Raw genomic sequence first — 17500 nt, forward strand, 5'->3', positions numbered from 1 at the left:
CTCGATGTAATATCGAGAAATCACCCGTACCGAAAACTCTTCACTTTGGAAGAAGTTTCCATTTCAGAAACCGTTTTTACGAGTCATAGTTACATATTATTTCGTTTCAATATCTCTGCGCTGTACGTATAGTGAAGCATTTATTTAATATTTTACTTCATCGTACCGAAAAACTCTCCGCGAAGAAGAAGTTTTCTCGCGCATCGAGAAAATATTTAGGCGTTCGAGACGCACAAAACATTAAGGGGACGTAATATCATTTCTGAATTTCGGAATAAATATTCCGTTTCAAAATTTTTTAGCCTCTCGACTGAAGGCGTTGTAACGAACAAGTTCGTTCAACACCACTATCTAATTCATTTTTAAAATAAATTTTATAAAACCTTTTTTGGCCCGTTTTAGAACGGTCGGTTTTATTCTATCCCTTTTTAATTTTTAGTAGCCTGTGCCGCTTGAGTCAGTACAACGTACACACCAAAGTGCATACGAGTCACCAGCCTCATGTTAAAGGTTCGTCGCATATGTGCCATTTGGTCTTAGACGCCGACACGCGACAATGCAGTGTGGAGAAAATCCTGCATCGATACCGAGAACACGAACAGTCGAGGCAACACGAAGTTACGCACGAGGAGCGGTGGACTAGTTCTCAACCGAGGTCATAGAATAGCCACGCGCCCGACTCTGTTCCGTCTGGTACGATCGGACCGAACGTCTCCTTATAGGTACCGAACGGCCGGCCGGATGGTCGGCGACGCCGGCCGTTACGCACGGGCGCTTACGATGCTAACGCGCGATCCGAACGTGCCAATTCGAAAGTGCGGTAAAACTTAGCGCGAAAAAATCGATTTTTCAAAAAGTTGTCAAACACGCTAAAAAGTATACGGACGATGTTTTAACAATTATTTTACGAAATTTAATGACAAAATTAATCGAAAAAAAATTTTTTTTCCTTTTCTCGCCAAAATAAATACCAAACGAATTTCTAACGTAATAAACGAGTAACAAATAACAGTATACGTCCAAATAACATACAAGAATCGAGAAAATATTTATATTTTTTCAAAAAATTGAGCAAAAATCTCTCCGCATAGTCGGTTCGGTGCCGAGTCCGAACGTACCAAAGTACCTCCGGCATAGTCGGTTCGGTGAATCGACGACTGACAACCTATATAAAAAACGATTAAAACCTATAGAATAACGTATCACTAGAACATTTATACCATTTTGGCACGTTCGGATTCATAATTAACGAAATTATCGAAAATTTTTCATTGCGCATAGTCGGTTCGGTGAAAAGGTGACTGACAACCTATATTAAAAATGATTAAAACGTATAGAATAACGCACTACTAGAACATTTATACCATTTTGGCACGTTCGGATTCATAATTAACGAAATTATCCAAAATTTTTCGTTCCGCATAGTCGGTTCGGTGAAACGATGACTGACAACCTATATAAAAAACGATTAAAACCAATAGAATAACGTATTACTAGAACATTTATACAATTTTGGCACGTTCGGATTCATAAATAACAAAATTATTGAAAATTTTTCGTTCCGCATAGTCGGTTCGGTGGACCGTCTGATGCGAGACAATGTCCCACCGGCATAGTCGGTTCGGTGAATCGACGACTGACAACCTATATAAAAAACGATTAAAACCTATAGAATAACGTATCACAAGAACATTTATACCATTTTGGCACGTTCGGATTCATAATTGACGAAATTATCGAAAATTTTTCATTGCGCAAAGTCGGTTCGGTGAAAAGGTGACTGACAACCTATATTAGAAATGATTAAAACGTATAGAATAACGCATTACTAGAACATTTATACTATTTTGGCACGTTCGGATTCATAATTAACGAAATTATCTAAAATTTTTCGTTCCGCATAGTCGGTTCGGTGAAACGATGACTGACAACCTATATTAAAAACGATTAAAACCTATAGAATAACGTATTATTAGAACGTTTATACAATTTTGGCACGTTCGGATTCATAAATAACAAAATTATTGAAAATTTTTCGTTCCGCATAGTCGGTTCGGTAGGCCGTCCGACCGGGACCAAGTCCGTTCGGCATAGTCGGTTCGGTGAAACGATGACTGACAACCTATACTAAGAACGATTAAAACCAATAGAATAACGCATTACTAGAACATTTATACCATTTTGACACGTTCGGATTCATAATTAACGAAATTATCGAAAATTTTTCATTACGCATAGTCGGTTCGGTGAAACGGTGACTGACAACATATATTAAAAATGATTAAAACGTAAAGAATAACGCATTACTAGACCATTTATACCATTTTGGCACGTTCGGATTCATAATTAACGAAATTATCCAAAATTTTTCGTTCCGCATAGTCGGTTCGGTGAAACGATGACTGACAACCTATATAAAAAACGATTAAAACCAATAGAATAACGTATTACTAGAACATTTATACAATTTTGGCACGTTCGGATTCATAAATAACAAAATTATTGAAAATTTTTCGTTCCGCATAGTCGGTTCGGTGGACCGTCTGATGCGAGACAATGTCCCACCGGCATAGTCGGTTCGGTGAATCGACGACTGACAACCTATATAAAAAACGATTAAAACCTATAGAATAACGTATCACTAGAACATTTATACCATTTTGGCACGTTCGGATTCATAATTGACGAAATTATCGAAAATTTTTCATTGCGCAGAGTCGGTTCGGTGAAAAGGTGACTGACAACCTATATTAGAAATGATTAAAACGTATAGAATAACGCATTACTAGAACATTTATACTATTTTGGCACGTTCGGATTCATAATTAACGAAATTATCTAAAATTTTTCGTTCCGCATAGTCGGTTCGGTGAAACGATGACTGACAACCTATATTAAAAACGATTAAAACCTATAGAATAACGTATTATTAGAACGTTTATACAATTTTGGCACGTTCGGATTCATAAATAACAAAATTATTGAAAATTTTTCGTTCCGCATAGTCGGTTCGGTAGGCCGTCCGACCGGGACCAAGTCCGTTCGGCATAGTCGGTTCGGTGAAACGATGACTGACAACCTATACTAAGAACGATTAAAACCAATAGAATAACGCATTACTAGAACATTTATACCATTTTGACACGTTCGGATTCATAATTAACGAAATTATCGAAAATTTTTCATTACGCATAGTCGGTTCGGTGAAACGGTGACTGACAACATATATTAAAAATGATTAAAACGTAAAGAATAACGCATTACTAGACCATTTATACCATTTTGGCACGTTCGGATTCATAATTAACGAAATTATCCAAAATTTTTCGTTCCGCATAGTCGGTTCGGTGAAACGATGACTGACAACCTATATAAAAAACGATTAAAACCAATAGAATAACGTATTACTAGAACATTTATACAATTTTGGCACGTTCGGATTCATAAATAACAAAATTATTGAAAATTTTTCGTTCCGCATAGTCGGTTCGGTGGACCGTCTGATGCGAGACAATGTCCCACCGGCATAGTCGGTTCGGTGAATCGACGACTGACAACCTATATAAAAAACGATTAAAACCTATAGAATAACGTATCACTAGAACATTTATACCATTTTGGCACGTTCGGATTCATAATTGACGAAATTATCGAAAATTTTTCATTGCGCAGAGTCGGTTCGGTGAAAAGGTGACTGACAACCTATATTAGAAATGATTAAAACGTATAGAATAACGCATTACTAGAACATTTATACTATTTTGGCACGTTCGGATTCATAATTAACGAAATTATCTAAAATTTTTCGTTCCGCATAGTCGGTTCGGTGAAACGATGACTGACAACCTATATTAAAAACGATTAAAACCTATAGAATAACGTATTATTAGAACGTTTATACAATTTTGGCACGTTCGGATTCATAAATAACAAAATTATTGAAAATTTTTCGTTCCGCATAGTCGGTTCGGTAGGCCGTCCGACCGGGACCAAGTCCGTTCGGCATAGTCGGTTCGGTGAAACGATGACTGACAACCTATACTAAGAACGATTAAAACCAATAGAATAACGCATTACTAGAACATTTATACCATTTTGACACGTTCGGATTCATAATTAACGAAATTATCGAAAATTTTTCATTACGCATAGTCGGTTCGGTGAAACGGTGACTGACAACATATATTAAAAATGATTAAAACGTAAAGAATAACGCATTACTAGACCATTTATACCATTTTGGCACGTTCGGATTCATAATTAACGAAATTATCCAAAATTTTTCGTTCCGCATAGTCGGTTCGGTGAAACGATGACTGACAACCTATATAAAAAACGATTAAAACCAATAGAATAACGTATTACTAGAACATTTATACAATTTTGGCACGTTCGGATTCATAAATAACAAAATTATTGAAAATTTTTCGTTCCGCATAGTCGGTTCGGTGGACCGTCTGATGCGAGACAATGTCCCACCGGCATAGTCGGTTCGGTGAATCGACGACTGACAACCTATATAAAAAACGATTAAAACCTATAGAATAACGTATCACTAGAACATTTATACCATTTTGGCACGTTCGGATTCATAATTGACGAAATTATCGAAAATTTTTCATTGCGCAGAGTCGGTTCGGTGAAAAGGTGACTGACAACCTATATTAGAAATGATTAAAACGTATAGAATAACGCATTACTAGAACATTTATACTATTTTGGCACGTTCGGATTCATAATTAACGAAATTATCGAAAATTTTTCGTTCCGCATAGTCGGTTCGGTGAAACGATGACTGACAACCTATATTAAAAACGATTAAAACCTATAGAATAACGTATTATTAGAACGTTTATACAATTTTGGCACGTTCGGATTCATAAATAACAAAATTATTGAAAATTTTTCGTTCCGCATAGTCGGTTCGGTAGGCCGTCCGACCGGGACCAAGTCCGTTCGGCATAGTCGGTTCGGTGAAACGATGACTGACAACCTATACTAAGAACGATTAAAACCAATAGAATAACGCATTACTAGAACATTTATACCATTTTGACACGTTCGGATTCATAATTAACGAAATTATCGAAAATTTTTCATTACGCATAGTCGGTTCGGTGAAACGGTGACTGACAACATATATTAAAAATGATTAAAACGTAAAGAATAACGCATTACTAGACCATTTATACCATTTTGGCACGTTCGGATTCATAATTAACGAAATTATCCAAAATTTTTCGTTCCGCATAGTCGGTTCGGTGAAACGATGACTGACAACCTATATAAAAAACGATTAAAACCAATAGAATAACGTATTACTAGAACATTTATACAATTTTGGCACGTTCGGATTCATAAATAACAAAATTATTGAAAATTTTTCGTTCCGCATAGTCGGTTCGGTGGACCGTCTGATGCGAGACAATGTCCCACCGGCATAGTCGGTTCGGTGAATCGACGACTGACAACCTATATAAAAAACGATTAAAACCTATAGAATAACGTATCACTAGAACATTTATACCATTTTGGCACGTTCGGATTCATAATTGACGAAATTATCGAAAATTTTTCATTGCGCAGAGTCGGTTCGGTGAAAAGGTGACTGACAACCTATATTAGAAATGATTAAAACGTATAGAATAACGCATTACTAGAACATTTATACTATTTTGGCACGTTCGGATTCATAATTAACGAAATTATCTAAAATTTTTCGTTCCGCATAGTCGGTTCGGTGAAACGATGACTGACAACCTATATTAAAAACGATTAAAACCTATAGAATAACGTATTATTAGAACGTTTATACAATTTTGGCACGTTCGGATTCATAAATAACAAAATTATTGAAAATTTTTCGTTCCGCATAGTCGGTTCGGTAGGCCGTCCGACCGGGACCAAGTCCGTTCGGCATAGTCGGTTCGGTGAAACGATGACTGACAACCTATACTAAGAACGATTAAAACCAATAGAATAACGCATTACTAGAACATTTATACCATTTTGACACGTTCGGATTCATAATTAACGAAATTATCGAAAATTTTTCATTACGCATAGTCGGTTCGGTGAAACGGTGACTGACAACATATATTAAAAATGATTAAAACGTAAAGAATAACGCATTACTAGACCATTTATACCATTTTGGCACGTTCGGATTCATAATTAACGAAATTATCCAAAATTTTTCGTTCCGCATAGTCGGTTCGGTGAAACGATGACTGACAACCTATATAAAAAACGATTAAAACCAATAGAATAACGTATTACTAGAACATTTATACAATTTTGGCACGTTCGGATTCATAAATAACAAAATTATTGAAAATTTTTCGTTCCGCATAGTCGGTTCGGTGGACCGTCTGATGCGAGACAATGTCCCACCGGCATAGTCGGTTCGGTGAATCGACGACTGACAACCTATATAAAAAACGATTAAAACCTATAGAATAACGTATCACTAGAACATTTATACCATTTTGGCACGTTCGGATTCATAATTGACGAAATTATCGAAAATTTTTCATTGCGCATAGTCGGTTCGGTGAAAAGGTGACTGACAACCTATATTAAAAATGATTAAAACGTATAGAATAACGCACTACTAGACCATTTATACCATTTTGCCACGTTCGGATTCATAATTAACGAAATTATCTAAAATTTTTCGTTCCGCATAGTCGGTTCGGTGAAACGATGACTGACAACCTATATTAAAAACGATTAAAACCTATAGAATAACGTATTATTAGAACGTTTATACAATTTTGGCACGTTCGGATTCATAAATAACAAAATTATTGAAAATTTTTCGTTCCGCATAGTCGGTTCGGTAGGCCGTCCGACCGGGACCAAGTCCGTTCGGCATAGTCGGTTCGGTGAAACGATGACTGACAACCTATACTAAGAACGATTAAAACCAATAGAATAACGCATTACTAGAACATTTATACCATTTTGACACGTTCGGATTCATAATTAACGAAATTATCGAAAATTTTTCATTACGCATAGTCGGTTCGGTGAAACGGTGACTGACAACATATATTAAAAATGATTAAAACGTAAAGAATAACGCATTACTAGACCATTTATACCATTTTGGCACGTTCGGATTCATAATTAACGAAATTATCCAAAATTTTTCGTTCCGCATAGTCGGTTCGGTGAAACGATGACTGACAACCTATATAAAAAACGATTAAAACCAATAGAATAACGTATTACTAGAACATTTATACAATTTTGGCACGTTCGGATTCATAAATAACAAAATTATTGAAAATTTTTCGTTCCGCATAGTCGGTTCGGTGGACCGTCTGATGCGAGACAATGTCCCACCGGCATAGTCGGTTCGGTGAATCGACGACTGACAACCTATATAAAAAACGATTAAAACCTATAGAATAACGTATCACTAGAACATTTATACCATTTTGGCACGTTCGGATTCATAATTGACGAAATTATCGAAAATTTTTCATTGCGCAGAGTCGGTTCGGTGAAAAGGTGACTGACAACCTATATTAGAAATGATTAAAACGTATAGAATAACGCATTACTAGAACATTTATACTATTTTGGCACGTTCGGATTCATAATTAACGAAATTATCTAAAATTTTTCGTTCCGCATAGTCGGTTCGGTGAAACGATGACTGACAACCTATATTAAAAACGATTAAAACCTATAGAATAACGTATTATTAGAACGTTTATACAATTTTGGCACGTTCGGATTCATAAATAACAAAATTATTGAAAATTTTTCGTTCCGCATAGTCGGTTCGGTAGGCCGTCCGACCGGGACCAAGTCCGTTCGGCATAGTCGGTTCGGTGAAACGATGACTGACAACCTATACTAAGAACGATTAAAACCAATAGAATAACGCATTACTAGAACATTTATACCATTTTGACACGTTCGGATTCATAATTAACGAAATTATCGAAAATTTTTCATTACGCATAGTCGGTTCGGTGAAACGGTGACTGACAACATATATTAAAAATGATTAAAACGTAAAGAATAACGCATTACTAGACCATTTATACCATTTTGGCACGTTCGGATTCATAATTAACGAAATTATCCAAAATTTTTCGTTCCGCATAGTCGGTTCGGTGAAACGATGACTGACAACCTATATAAAAAACGATTAAAACCAATAGAATAACGTATTACTAGAACATTTATACAATTTTGGCACGTTCGGATTCATAAATAACAAAATTATTGAAAATTTTTCGTTCCGCATAGTCGGTTCGGTGGACCGTCTGATGCGAGACAATGTCCCACCGGCATAGTCGGTTCGGTGAATCGACGACTGACAACCTATATAAAAAACGATTAAAACCTATAGAATAACGTATCACTAGAACATTTATACCATTTTGGCACGTTCGGATTCATAATTGACGAAATTATCGAAAATTTTTCATTGCGCAGAGTCGGTTCGGTGAAAAGGTGACTGACAACCTATATTAGAAATGATTAAAACGTATAGAATAACGCATTACTAGAACATTTATACTATTTTGGCACGTTCGGATTCATAATTAACGAAATTATCGAAAATTTTTCGTTCCGCATAGTCGGTTCGGTGAAACGATGACTGACAACCTATATTAAAAACGATTAAAACCTATAGAATAACGTATTATTAGAACGTTTATACAATTTTGGCACGTTCGGATTCATAAATAACAAAATTATTGAAAATTTTTCGTTCCGCATAGTCGGTTCGGTAGGCCGTCCGACCGGGACCAAGTCCGTTCGGCATAGTCGGTTCGGTGAAACGATGACTGACAACCTATACTAAGAACGATTAAAACCAATAGAATAACGCATTACTAGAACATTTATACCATTTTGACACGTTCGGATTCATAATTAACGAAATTATCGAAAATTTTTCATTACGCATAGTCGGTTCGGTGAAACGGTGACTGACAACATATATTAAAAATGATTAAAACGTAAAGAATAACGCATTACTAGACCATTTATACCATTTTGGCACGTTCGGATTCATAATTAACGAAATTATCCAAAATTTTTCGTTCCGCATAGTCGGTTCGGTGAAACGATGACTGACAACCTATATAAAAAACGATTAAAACCAATAGAATAACGTATTACTAGAACATTTATACAATTTTGGCACGTTCGGATTCATAAATAACAAAATTATTGAAAATTTTTCGTTCCGCATAGTCGGTTCGGTGGACCGTCTGATGCGAGACAATGTCCCACCGGCATAGTCGGTTCGGTGAATCGACGACTGACAACCTATATAAAAAACGATTAAAACCTATAGAATAACGTATCACTAGAACATTTATACCATTTTGGCACGTTCGGATTCATAATTGACGAAATTATCGAAAATTTTTCATTGCGCAGAGTCGGTTCGGTGAAAAGGTGACTGACAACCTATATTAGAAATGATTAAAACGTATAGAATAACGCATTACTAGAACATTTATACTATTTTGGCACGTTCGGATTCATAATTAACGAAATTATCTAAAATTTTTCGTTCCGCATAGTCGGTTCGGTGAAACGATGACTGACAACCTATATTAAAAACGATTAAAACCTATAGAATAACGTATTATTAGAACGTTTATACAATTTTGGCACGTTCGGATTCATAAATAACAAAATTATTGAAAATTTTTCGTTCCGCATAGTCGGTTCGGTAGGCCGTCCGACCGGGACCAAGTCCGTTCGGCATAGTCGGTTCGGTGAAACGATGACTGACAACCTATACTAAGAACGATTAAAACCAATAGAATAACGCATTACTAGAACATTTATACCATTTTGACACGTTCGGATTCATAATTAACGAAATTATCGAAAATTTTTCATTACGCATAGTCGGTTCGGTGAAACGGTGACTGACAACATATATTAAAAATGATTAAAACGTAAAGAATAACGCATTACTAGACCATTTATACCATTTTGGCACGTTCGGATTCATAATTAACGAAATTATCCAAAATTTTTCGTTCCGCATAGTCGGTTCGGTGAAACGATGACTGACAACCTATATAAAAAACGATTAAAACCAATAGAATAACGTATTACTAGAACATTTATACAATTTTGGCACGTTCGGATTCATAAATAACAAAATTATTGAAAATTTTTCGTTCCGCATAGTCGGTTCGGTGGACCGTCTGATGCGAGACAATGTCCCACCGGCATAGTCGGTTCGGTGAATCGACGACTGACAACCTATATAAAAAACGATTAAAACCTATAGAATAACGTATCACTAGAACATTTATACCATTTTGGCACGTTCGGATTCATAATTGACGAAATTATCGAAAATTTTTCATTGCGCATAGTCGGTTCGGTGAAAAGGTGACTGACAACCTATATTAAAAATGATTAAAACGTATAGAATAACGCACTACTAGACCATTTATACCATTTTGCCACGTTCGGATTCATAATTAACGAAGTTATCTAAAATTTTTCGCTCCGCATACTCGGTTCGGTGAAACGATGATTGACAACCTATATATAAAACGATTAAAACCAATAGAATAACGTATTACTAGAACATTTATACAATTTTGGCACGTTCGGATTCATAAATAACAAAATTATTGAAAATTTTTCGTTCCGCATAGTCGGTTCGGTGGACCGTCCGATGCGAGACAATGTCCCACCGGCATAGTCGGTTCGGTGAATCGACGACCGACAACCTATATAAAAAACGATTAAAACCTATAGAATAACGTATCACTAGACCATTTATACCATTTTAGCACGTTCCTATTCATGATTAACGAAATTATCGAAAATTTTTCATTGCGCATAGTCGGTTCGGTGAAACGGTGACTGACAACCTATATTAAAAATGATTATAACGTATAGAATAACGTATCACTAGAACATTTATACAATTTTGGCACGTTCGGATTCATAAATAACAAAATTATTGAAAATTTTTCGTTCCGCATAGTCGGTTCGGTGAAACGATGACTGACAACCTATATTAAAAACGATTAAAACCTATAGAATAACGTATTACTGGAACATTTATACAATTTTTGCACGTTCGGATTCATAAATAACAAAATTATTGAGAATTATTCGTTCCGCATAGTCGGTTCGGTGGGCCGTCCGAGCACGACCAAGTCCGTCCGGCATAGTCGGTTCGGTGAAACGATGACTGACAACCTATACTAAGAACGATTAAAACCAATAGAATAACGTATTACTAGAACGTTTATACAACTTTGGCACGTTCGGATTCATAAATAACAAAATTATTGAGAATTATTCGTTCCGCATAGTCGGTTCGGTGAAACGATGATTGACAACCTGTATAAAAATTGTTCATAACCGATAAAGTAACGTATTTCTAGCACCGATATACCGTTTCGGCACTTTCGGATACATAATTAACGAAATTATCGAAAATTTTTCATTCCGCATAGTCGGTTCGGTGAAACGATGACTGACAACATATATAAAAAACGATCAAAACCTATAGAATAACGTATTGCTAGAACATTTATACCACTTTGGCACGTTCGGATTCATTATTAACGTAATTATCGAAATTTTTTCATTCCGCATAGTCGGTTCGGTGAAACGATGATTGACAACCTATATAAAAATTGCTCAAAACCAATAAAGTAACGTATATCTAGCACCGCTATACCGTTTCGGCACGTTCGGATTCATAAATGTCGAAATTAACGGAGAAACATCGTTCCGCATAGTCGGTTCGGTGAACCGATGACTGACAACGCATATAAAAAACACTTAGAATCGATGCCGTAGCCGATTTCTATTGCCGCTAGAACGTTTTGGTACGTCCGAATTCAATATCGTAGAAATTATCCACGAAACTCTGTTCCGCATAGTCGGTTCGGTGGACCGTCCGAGTGCGACCAAGTCCCTCCGGCATAGTCGGTTCGGTGGATCGGCTACTGACAACCTATTGAATTATTGCTTAGAATAGATAAAGTAACGTATTTCTAGTGTCCCTATACCGTTTTGGCACGTTCGGATGCACTATTGTAGATATTATCGATAAAACTCCGTTCCGCTTAGTCGGTTCGGTGAACCGATGACCGACAACGCATAGAAAAATCACTCAGTATCGATACTGTAACGGATTTCTATTACCGCCATAACGTTTTTGTACGTTCGAATTCAAAATGGTAGAAATTATCGACGAAACTCCGTTCCGCTTAGTCGGTTCGGTACGGAGCGCAACCGCGACTATGTCCCCCCGGCATAGTCGGTTCGGTGGATCGGCTACTGACAACCTATTGAATTAATGCTCAGAATCGATGCAGTAACGTATTTCTAGCATTCCTATACCGTTTTGGCACGTTCGGATCCACTATTGTACATATTATCGACAAAACTCCGTTCCGCTTAGTCGGTTCGGTGAACCGATGACCGACAACGCATAGAAAAATCACTCAGTATCGATACTGTAACGGATTTCTATTACCGCCATAACGTTTTTGTACGTTTGAATTCAAAATGGTAGAAATTATCGACGAAACTCCGTTCCGCTTAGTCGGTTCGGTACGGAGCGCAACCGCGACTATGTCCCCCGGGCATAGTCGGTTCGGTGGATCGGCTACTGACAACCTATTGAATTAATGCTCAGAATCGATGCAGTAACGTATTTCTAGCATTCCTATACCGTTTTGGCACGTTCGGATCCACTATTGTAGATATTATCGATAAAATTCCGTTCCGCTTAGTCGGTTCGGTGAACCGATGACTGACAACGCATAGAAGAAACACTTAGAATCGATACTGTAACGGATTTCTATTTCCCCCCATAACGTTTTTGTACGTTCGAATTCAAAATGGTAGAAATTATCGACGAAACTCCGTTCCGCTTAGTCGGTTCGGTACGGAGCGCAACCGCGACTATGTCCCCCGGGCATAGTCGGTTCGGTGGATCGGCTACTGACAACCTATTGAATTAATGCTTAGAATAGATAAAGTAACGTATTTCTAGCATTCCTGTACCAGTTTGGCACGTTCGGGTGCGCAATTGTTCGAGTTATCGACGAAACTCCGTTCCGCATAGTCGGTTCGGTGCGTCGTTTACATTTTCTAAGTCCTGGCCGCGTATTGCTTTCTCATTTCCAAAGTCCTGGCCGCGTATTGCTTTCTCATTTCCATAGTCCTGGCCGCGTATTGCTTTCTCATTTCCAAAGTCCTGGCCGCGTATTGCTTTCTCATTTCCAAAGTCCTGGCCGCGTATTGCTTTCTCATTTTCAATGTCCTGGCCGCGTATTGCTTTCCGTCTTTCTAACATCCGACCGTGTAGTACTTAGCATTTTCGAAGTCTCAGCCGCGTTATGAGATTTATTTTTTTAAGTCCGCCGGCGCTCATGGCTTTATTTTCTTCTCTACGCGCGCGCGCGTGCCTTTCTATTTTTTTTCTAAGTCCAACGGCGTATTGCTTTCAAAAAATTTTCTTCGCGCTTCGCGCGAACGAGGAACAAAAAAAAAATTTTTTTTTCCTCTCCTCTCACTTACTTTCCTTGCCTTTCCCCCCCTTCTTCGCCCTTTTCTTCACACTTTCGCTCTCTATATAATATATATATTATTATGTCTAATAATATAATTAACTATTATTTATTATATTAATATTATAATATAATATAATTTATAAGTGTGATGTTAAAACCTCATTCACACTCTCAAACTTATAATTAATTTGATCTCTCCAACACTTATTAGGGGCCTTTCTCCTCAAATCGTAATGTTCCACTGTAACATCGTGGACATAGATACTGAGGATAGACCACGGAGAGATCATATATTTCTGACACTTCTTGTATTAGAAACTTTGCGTTTCGTTGCTTTCGCAGATGTTCGTCCACATCTTGTTGTGCGAGTCGCATATCTCAACCTTCGTTCTTTAATTCTCACAAAGTTGTACGAAGTCGCGAAATAAACATGTATCTCGCATTCGTACGAGAGGTGTCTGGCCTTCCTCAGAACACCTCTCTCTTTATTAGTACGATCTAAGTATATATCTCGTGTGTCTCGTGCCGAAGTCCAGAAAAATTTCTATAAACTTTGCCTTTTTTCCATACGGCAGACACATTTTTGCTTAGGACACCTCTATTTTGCTTTGCAAAATTTTATATAACTTTATTTTGGGGACGTAATCTTAGCATGTATTATTCGATGCATTTTAACATCAGTTACTTCTCGTCATTCGCCACAGTTCTGCTTTTTACCACACTTTGGGTCCTTTTCAACCCGCGGTAACATTTGGCGGAGAGCGACGCTGCCCCATCGTCCGGCATGTTCGGACCGTCGTCTCCCATATAGATACCGAACGGCCGTCCAAATGGTCGGCGACGCCGGCTCTTACGCACTGAACCTTATAGTGAAAAAGTGCGATTTTTGCTCAACTTTTCAAAAGTCGATTTTTACTTTAAAAATTTTACGAACTTCCCAACTTACGTTGTCGTTCGTCATATTTCCATGCACCACCAATTGCCATTTCATATCATTTCTCATGGTACGAAAGTATCGAAGTAAAAATACTTAGTCTTTCGTACGAGAGAAATTTTGCCTTAGGACACCTTCAGTTCGTGTAAAATTTCATTAATTTTACTTTGAACATAATTCTAGTTTATGTCAGATCGATGCATTTTAGCAACGATTATTCGTAACTTGCCAAAGTTCCGCTTATACGTATATTGGGTCTGTTTGACCCGCGGTAACTTATGGCGGAGAACGACGCTGCCCCATCGTCCGGTATGTTCGGACCGTCGTCTCCCATATAGATACCGAACGGCCGTCCAAATGGTCGGCGACGCCGGCTCTTACGCACTGAACCTTATAGTGAAAAAGTGCGATTTTTGCTCAACTTTTCAAAAGTCGATTTTTACTTTAAAAATTTTACGAACTTCCCAACTTACGTTGTCGTTCGTCATATTTCCATGCACCACCAATTGCCATTTCATATCATTTCTCATGGTACGAAAGTATCGAAGTAAAAATACTTAGTCTTTCGTACGAGAGAAATTTTGCCTTAGGACACCTTCAGTTCGTGTAAAATTTCATTAATTTTACTTTGAACATAATTCTAGTTTATGTCAGATCGATGCATTTTAGCAACGATTATTCGTACTTGCCAAAGTTCCGCTTATACGTATATTGGGTCTGTTTGACCCGCGGTAACTTATGGCGGAGAACGACGCTGCCCCATCGTCCGGTATGTTCGGACCGTCGTCTCCCATATAGATACCGAACGGCCGTCCAAATGGTCGGCGACGCCGGCTCTTACGCACTGAACCTTATAGTGAAAAAGTGCGATTTTTGCTCAACTTTTCAAAAGTCGATTTTTACTTTAAAAATTTTACGAACTTCCCAACTTACGTTGTCGTTCGTCATATTTCCATGCACCACCAATTGCCATTTCATATCATTTCTCATGGTACGAAAGTATCGAAGTAAAAATACTTAGTCTTTCGTACGAGAGAAATTTTGCCTTAGGACACCTTCAGTTCGTGTAAAATTTCATTAATTTTACTTTGAACATAATTCTAGTTTATGTCAGATCGATGCATTTTAGCAACGATTATTCGTACTTGCCAAAGTTCCGCTTATACGTATATTGGGTCTTTTTGACCCGCGGTAACTTTTGGCGGAGAACGACGCTGCCCCATCGTCCGGTATGTTCGGACCGTCGTCTCCCATACAGGTACCGAACGGCCGGCCGGATGGTCGGCGACGCCGGCCGTTACGCACGGGCGCTTACGATGCTAACGCGCGATCCGAACGTGCCAATTCGAGAGTGCGGTAAAACTTAGCGTGAAAAAATCGATTTTCCAAAAAGTTGTAAAACACGTTTAAAATGATGATAAATGAATTCGTGTATAAAAAATTTTTTTTTTCGGTAGAAATTGAGAATAAACCGCTCCGCATAGTCGGTTCGGTGAAACGATGACTGATAACCCATTAAAATAATGATCAGAGCTGTTAGAGCATTGTATTCTTAGTACTCCTATATGGTTTTGGTACGTTCGGATTCATAAATGAGGAAGTTATTAATAATAAATCGTTCCGCATAGTCGGTTCGGTGAAACAATGACTGATAACCCATTAAAATAATGATCAGACCTGTTAGAGCATTGTATTCTTAGTACTCCTATATGGTTTTGGCACGTTCGGATTCATAAATGAGGAAGTTATTAATAATAAATCGTTCCGCATAGTCGGTTCGGTGAAACAATGACTGATAACCCATTAAAATAATGATCAGACCTGTTAGAGCATTGTATTCTTAGTACTCCTATATGGTTTTGGCACGTTCGGATTCATAAATGAGGATGTTATTAATAATAAATCGCTCCGCATAGTCGGTTCGGTGAAACGATGACTGATAACCCATTAAAATAATGATCAGACCTGTTAGAGCATTGTATTCTTAGTACTCCTATATGGTTTTGGTACGTTCGGATTCATAAATGAGGAAGTTATTAATAATAAATCGTTCCGCATAGTCGGTTCGGTGAAACAATGACTGATAACCCATTAAAATAATGATCAGACCTGTTAGAGCATTGTATTCTTAGTACTCCTATATGGTTTTGGTACGTTCGGATTCATAAATGAGGAAGTTATTAATAATAAATCGTTCCGCATAGTCGGTTCGGTGAAACAATGACTGATAACCCATTAAAATAATGATCAGACCTGTTAGAGCATTGTATTCTTAGTACTCCTATATGGTTTTGGCACGTTCGGATTCATAAATGAGGATGTTATTAATAATAAATCGGTCCGCATAGTCGGTTCGGTGAAACGATGACTGATAACCCATTAAAATAATGATCAGACCTGTTAGAGCATTGTATTCTTAGTACTCCTATATGGTTTTGGCACGTTCGGATTCATAAATGAGGATGTTATTAATAATAAATCGCTCCGCATAGTCGGTTCGGTGAAACAATGACTGATAACCCATTAAAATAATGATCAGACCTGTTAGAGCATTGTATTCTTAGTACTCCTATATGGTTTTGGCACGTTCGGATTCATAAATGAGGATGTTATTAATAATAAATCGTTCCGCATAGTCGGTTCAGCGGTGAGTTCGTGCACGACTAAGTCCCACCGGCATAGTCGGTTCGGTCAAACTATGACTGACAACCCATTCCAAAAACGATTGGACTCGTTAGAGCATTGTATTCTTAGTACTCCTATATCGTTTTGGCACGTTCGGATTCATAAATGAGGATGTTATTAATAATAAATCGCTCCGCATAGTCGGTTCGGTGAAACAATGACTGATAACCCATTAAAATAATGATCAGACCTGTTAGAGCATTGTATTCTTAGTACTCCTATATGGTTTTGGCACGTTCGGATTCATAAATGAGGATGTTATTAATAATAAATCGTTCCGCGCAGTCGGTTCGTTGTGCTACCTTTCGTTTTCGCTCTAAGTCCTGTCACCGGT

Source organism: Megachile rotundata, chromosome 8 (assembly GCF_050947335.1).
Source record: "Megachile rotundata isolate GNS110a chromosome 8, iyMegRotu1, whole genome shotgun sequence".
Lineage (NCBI taxonomy): Eukaryota > Metazoa > Arthropoda > Insecta > Hymenoptera > Megachilidae > Megachile > Megachile rotundata.